Below are 5,707 nucleotides of genomic sequence, written 5' to 3'. Positions count from 1 at the left end.
ACCTTGCCGGGGTTGTTTGACCCCAGTACTCTTTCCTGCCATGGCAGGGGGTCGCACTTGATGATCTGCTCAGGTTCCTTCTGACCCTACCAACTATGAAACTATGAAGTTTTTTTTTTTTTCACATAGCATATAATTAAAGTGTGGAACATATTGCTACAAGTTGTTGTGGAAGCTGACAGCTTAATTGATACAAAAACAAACTAGACAAATTCTTGGAATAAAGGGTCATCAGTAGCTATTGAGCACGGACATTAGAGACACAGCCTCTGAATTAGAACTTCCTAGAACTTCCTGCACGGCTTTCTTAGAACGGCCGCTGCGGGAAGATTTAAAAGCCCCACTGGAACCCGGGGGGTGGGGGGGAGAAGAGGAGGAGAGGGAGCACGCCAGATGCACGCCAGAGGCTCCTGCAGCAGGGAGGAGCAGCACAGCCAGTTCAACGCCAGCAGGCAGAGCAAGGGAGGCATCTGAGCCCCCTGTAGGAAAGGAGGCAACTCCACATTCCTGGATGTTTTCACATCTTCAAGAGTGTCTTTCACCCCCAAAGCCCTGGCTGATGTCTGCTGATTGACTACTGAGACCAGACTGAGCTACACCAAAGGGCTAACTAACTCCCTGGCCCAGAGTGCCTCAGCTTCACCTGTCTCACTCACATCTTGCCAGCTTTTAGCAGAGGAGATTTTGCCAGCTTAAAGAATCACAGCCTTTACCTAGCATGTGCTCAGAAATTATAAGTCCCTTCAGCTGGAGCAGAGGCCTTTCTGATGGTCAAGTGCTCAAAAAAAAAATCATACTTACTACTGACAATAAGTAAGTTATAGGGAATTACAAAAAGATGTATTATAAGAATCAGTAACCATAGGTTGAGACAGGCAGAAATAGGAAACAAAACAAAAAACTATGTATTAACATACCCTACAACTTTACCCTAAAAACGCAACTTCTCTCTGCCACCCATTAAGCGCCTTTTCTGCAAACTGAACAAGCCTAGCTCCTTCTCCTCTCCTCATATGCTTTGCCTTCCAAGCCCTTTATCATTTTTATCAGTCACCTCTGGTTCCTCTCTAATGTCTCCATGTCCCTTTCAAAATGTGGAGCCCAAACCTGCTTACAGTATTGTAGATAAGGCCTAACCAGTGAGACGTAGGGAAGCAGTTTCATGTCATTGGCAAATTTACTGAATATTGCTTAAAATTTCTATGCCAATTTCCAAATCTTTAATAAATACACTGAACAACTGCAGACCCAGGATAGATTCCTGTGAGACTCCTGCCATTTTGACATGGATCCATTTATGATGATCTTTTGCTTGAGTCTACTGAACTAGTTGCCTATCCACCTTACATTAGTTTGGTCTAACCCACATTTCTCCTTTTTGTTTATGAGAAGGTCATGTGGGACTTTTTCAAAAACCTTGCTGAAGTCCAGACACACTATATCCACAGCATTCCCTTCATCCAAGTGTCATGGGATGGGGTCCTGCAGGATGTCCGTGATCTCCCCAAGGCCCCCCTTACTGTGCCAAGTTAGCCAATAGGCACCCTCTATTCTCACCCGGCACACCTTTGATTGAATGATTGACAGGAAGGCTGCCTTTCAGTCCTCTTGGACACAGTCTCGATCGACTCTCTGGACCCCGTGGGTTTCCAGACGCCTTGTGGGTCCCGCTCCAAGATAGATGTCACAACAGGTGTTTGGGGCACCCTAGCCTTATGGGCTATGCGTGGCTCCAACCACCCCTTTACCACGCCCGAAGCCTCACAGATGGTACTGACATTGTTTAGCCTGGGCCTTGTTATAATTTGGCCCCCTTGTCCTCACTGGGTCCTTCGCAGCCCTGTCTCGCTCCACGCCTCACTGATGCTTGGGCTTTTTGCGGCCTCGAAAAATGCTGCACCCTCTCTGGCGCTGGGGTCCTCAAACTGCTGTGGGTCCCCTATGAGGCCTCCTCCTTCCCCTAATGGCCTGGGTGACCTGCCCATTTTTTCCATTGCCTGTATGCTTTTCTTTTCATTTGAGGCATTCTAGAAGCCACATTGTCTCTTACCATTCATCTTGTGCTTCCATCAGTTTCTTGTTGGGCTTTCAAAAATGTGCCCTTTAGATGCTCCCAGCCCTCCCAGGTGCCTTTCTATTTTGGGCTGTCTTCCCATGGCGCCATACCTATTAAATGCTTAAGTTGGGTGAAATTTGCCTTTTTGAAATCTAGCATCCTAGTTTTGCCACTCTTTGCTTTCCCCATCTCAGGATCTGGAATTCTGATCACTTCCTTCCAAGTCCCCCACCAATGGCATCTGGAATCTTCCACCAGTTCTTCCCTTTTGTTTAGGACAAGATCCAAGATAGATGAGCCCCCTAATTGTATCCTCAGCCTTCTGGAACAGAAAGTTGTCCTCCACACAAGTTAGGAACCAGCTGGACATTGTTTAGCTGTGTTGTTTCATAGTTTCATAGTTGGTAGGGTTGGAAGGGACCTAAGCAGAACATCAAGTCTGACCCCCTGTCGTGGCAGGAAAGAGTACTGGGGTCAAATGACCCCGGCCAGGTGTTCATCTAGCCTCCTTTTTAAAGACCCCCAGGGTAGGAGCCAGTACCACTTTGCTTGGAAGTTGGTTCCAGATCCTAGCTGCCCTGACCATGAAGTAGCGCCTCCTGATATCTAGCCCAAATCTACCCTCTGCCAGCTTGTGACTGTTATTCCTGGTCACTCCTGGTAGTGCTCAGGGGAACAGGGACTCCCCCAGTGCCTGCTGGTCCCCTCTGACTACTTTGTAACAGACCACTAGATCCCCCCTCAGCCTTCTCTTGTGGAGGCTGAACAGGTTCAGGTCCCATAGCCTCTTCTCATATGGCCTGCTCTGCAGACCCCTGACCATGCGGTTGGCCCTCCTCTGGACCCTCTCGATGCTGTCCACATCCCTCCTGAAGTGCGGCGCCCAGAACTGCAGTACTCCAACTGCAGCCTAATCAGTGTTGCACAGAGGGGGAGGATCACCTCCTTGGACCTGCTTGAGATGCATCTGTGGATGCATGACAAGGTATGGTTGGCCTTCCTGACTGCGTCCCCACACTGTTGGCCCATGTTCATATTGGCCTCAATAATGACTCCAAGATCCTTCTCTGCCTCTGCACTGACGAGAAGGGAGTTCCCCAGCCTGTAGATCTGCTGCTGGTTCTTCATCCCCAGGTGCAGTACCCTACACTTGTCAATGTTGAAACCCATCCTGTTCTAATCTGTCCACCCCTGTAGCCTGTCCAGATCTGATTGCAGCCTATTCCTTCCTTCTAGCGTGCCCACTTCTCCCCACATCTTAGTGTCATCTGCAAATTTGAACAGGGTGCTTTTTACATCTTTGTCCAAGTCGCTGATGAAGATGTTGAATAGTGCAGGCCCGAAGACTGAGCCCTGTGGAACCCCACTGCCCACATCCCTCCAGGTCGAATAAGATGTCTGGAAAACTGCAGCCTCCAGGAGATGTCTGGAAAACTGAAGCCTCCCATCAGTACCATACCATAGCTTTTGGATAGATTTATTACCCCCTTGAAGAGTGCCTCTTCCATCTTCTCTTCCTGATTTGGGAGCTTGTAATAAATCACCATCATTATATCGGTGCTGCATCTTTCACCTTTCATGTTCATCCAAATGCATTCTGATTTTCTGTCTTTTTCCCCCTAACTAGGGAACAGTTGTTCATTGTGACAAGGTAGTAAGCCTATCCTGTCACAAAGCACCAAAAGAACAAAGGAAAAAGCTAAACCTAATGCAGTGGTGAGCCCAGATGGGAGAAAAGTCATGTTGGAATTCCCAGATGGTAATTAAAGCGATCAGCTGTGAGAGCCAGGAAAGCAGTGAATGGGATGCTGCAGCTGGGTACACAGCTGATCAGTGTGGGAATTTAAAAGAGTCAGCTCTCCTGGGGTGAAGGGAATGGAATCGAGGGAGACCAGTAGGAGCGCAAAGCAACAGTGGTGGCATGCGACCAACCAAAGGGACCCAGGACAGTATTTCAAAGAAGTACTTGCCCATGGAGCAGGAAAGATGAGGTCATTGGAGCATCCAAACTGGTCAGACCGAGTGCGGTGGGTGTAGGACTGCATTCCAGAGACCTGAAGGAGGGAAAAGAAGAGACCAAGTATGAACGTGAGTTTGGGGCCTTGGCCCAATATAATCCTGTCCTGAAGGATAAGGGTAGGGACAAGCTGTATGATGGTCTGCTTGGGACCTGTGTGGGAAACAATGGGGCAAGCAACCAAGAACAAGAAACCGACTGCCTAGAAATCAGTTAAGGCAACCCAAAAACTGAGGCTCCCACAGAGGGGACCTAATGAGATTAATATTGAAACATCTGGTGTGGTAAGGACAGGGGGTGGGGATCTGGTGTGAAGAGGAGCCAGTCTTCTAAATTATAGACTTAACACCAACTTTGTCTCGCAGGACTGTGCCCATCTTTGGTTCCTTCCTTTTCCATCTAAGTCATGGCAAGCAAGTTTAAAGGAGACTATCCAGTCCAATGAGAGTGGCTACAATTTTACTTTGGTGGCATGGCTCGTCTTCCACATTCATGTTTCTGACATACAAGGTGACACCACCACCTCAACCCTGTCCTTCCAAATAAAGTGCAAACCTGAATGTGATATTCCAGTCATAAGAGCTGTCCTATCAGGGCTCTATGATACCAATCAGGTTATAGTTCTTTCACAGGCTGTAGCTTCCAGTTCTTCTTCTTTATTTCCCACATTTTCTGCATGTGTGTACATGTATTTTGTATTTTGATGTATTTGCTTCTTTTTTGCACCACTTGTTGCTGTTCCTTGGCTCTCTGGCACCTTTCCCAGAGTTGAATTGCTTATTTCAGTCCTTTCCCCTCTGGATTGTTTGCTCTATTACTGGAAGATTTTGATCACCATCCCCCTAATTAATTTGAAGCCATCCTTACTAGGTTGGCCAGACAATGCTGCAGCAGGGAGTCACCAGCCGCCACTCTTCTCTTCCTTCTTGGAGCAATGGCTGTAGAGTCCCTTACTGAACAAATATTTAAATAAGTATACAAATACTTGTGAGGGAGTAGGAACTGGGTCAACAAAGCTGATGCATTCCTTTGAGGCAAGACATCTTAAGAAAGTGCTGACGGCAAGCCCCGAAGTCAGCTACAAGTCCCCGAGAACGATTTGGGTTTCGCATCTGTTGCATCGATGAGCTGCCTCAAAAATTATCGTTCAGCCCCAGCACTTTTCGCGCAAATACGGTAATTATCGCACTCCTCGGGACGAGGAACGCAGGGGTCAATTCTGGCTCAGCGGCCCCACCCCCGCAGCAAGAGCCAGGGCGGTCAATGACGCCGCCGCGCATGCGCGGGAGCGCCGAGTCGCCAGGGCCTGGCCCTGGAAAGCGGGGCGGAGACGAGAACGGCATATCGCGCTGCACTCTGGGAGATGTAGTCCCGTGGGCTCGCCCGGCCGTCGCAGACATGGACTCCGTGGCTACCAGGGTCTCGCCTGTTCCGCCCACCCACCTCCGGCCGGAAGCGGCCTCGTGTCCCAGCGGGCTGCGCGCCGGCACCGGAAGCTGCGCGCCTGAGGTCGGTGCATGCGCGTAGAGGTCCTAGCCAGCTCCGGGCAGGCAGGAGCCGTGCCCGCGCGCTCGGGCCCGACAGGACACGCGGCGGGGCCGGGCCGGGCTGACGGGCCGCAGGTAGCGGGGGGC

At 49.7% G+C, this 5,707-nt stretch overlaps 1 protein-coding gene across 1 annotated transcript in view; it reads left to right on the top strand.

Moving 5' to 3' along the window:
* Positions 1-5,584: 5,584 nt before the first annotated feature.
* KPNA1 (karyopherin subunit alpha 1) overlaps positions 5,585-5,707 on the top strand; it is an 88,642-nt gene continuing 88,519 nt past the window's right edge. The window contains exon 1 of the mRNA XM_019516083.1: positions 5,585-5,695. The gene's annotated coding sequence lies outside the window, so the exon portion shown is untranslated. The remainder of the gene's footprint in view (positions 5,696-5,707) is intronic.

Source organism: Gavialis gangeticus, unplaced genomic scaffold (genome assembly GCF_001723915.1).
Source record: "Gavialis gangeticus isolate Ggan-Ray unplaced genomic scaffold, GavGan_comp1, whole genome shotgun sequence".
NCBI lineage: Eukaryota > Metazoa > Chordata > Crocodylia > Gavialidae > Gavialis > Gavialis gangeticus.
Note: the sequence above shows the minus strand (reverse complement) of the source record. Positions and strands in the feature narration are given on the sequence as shown.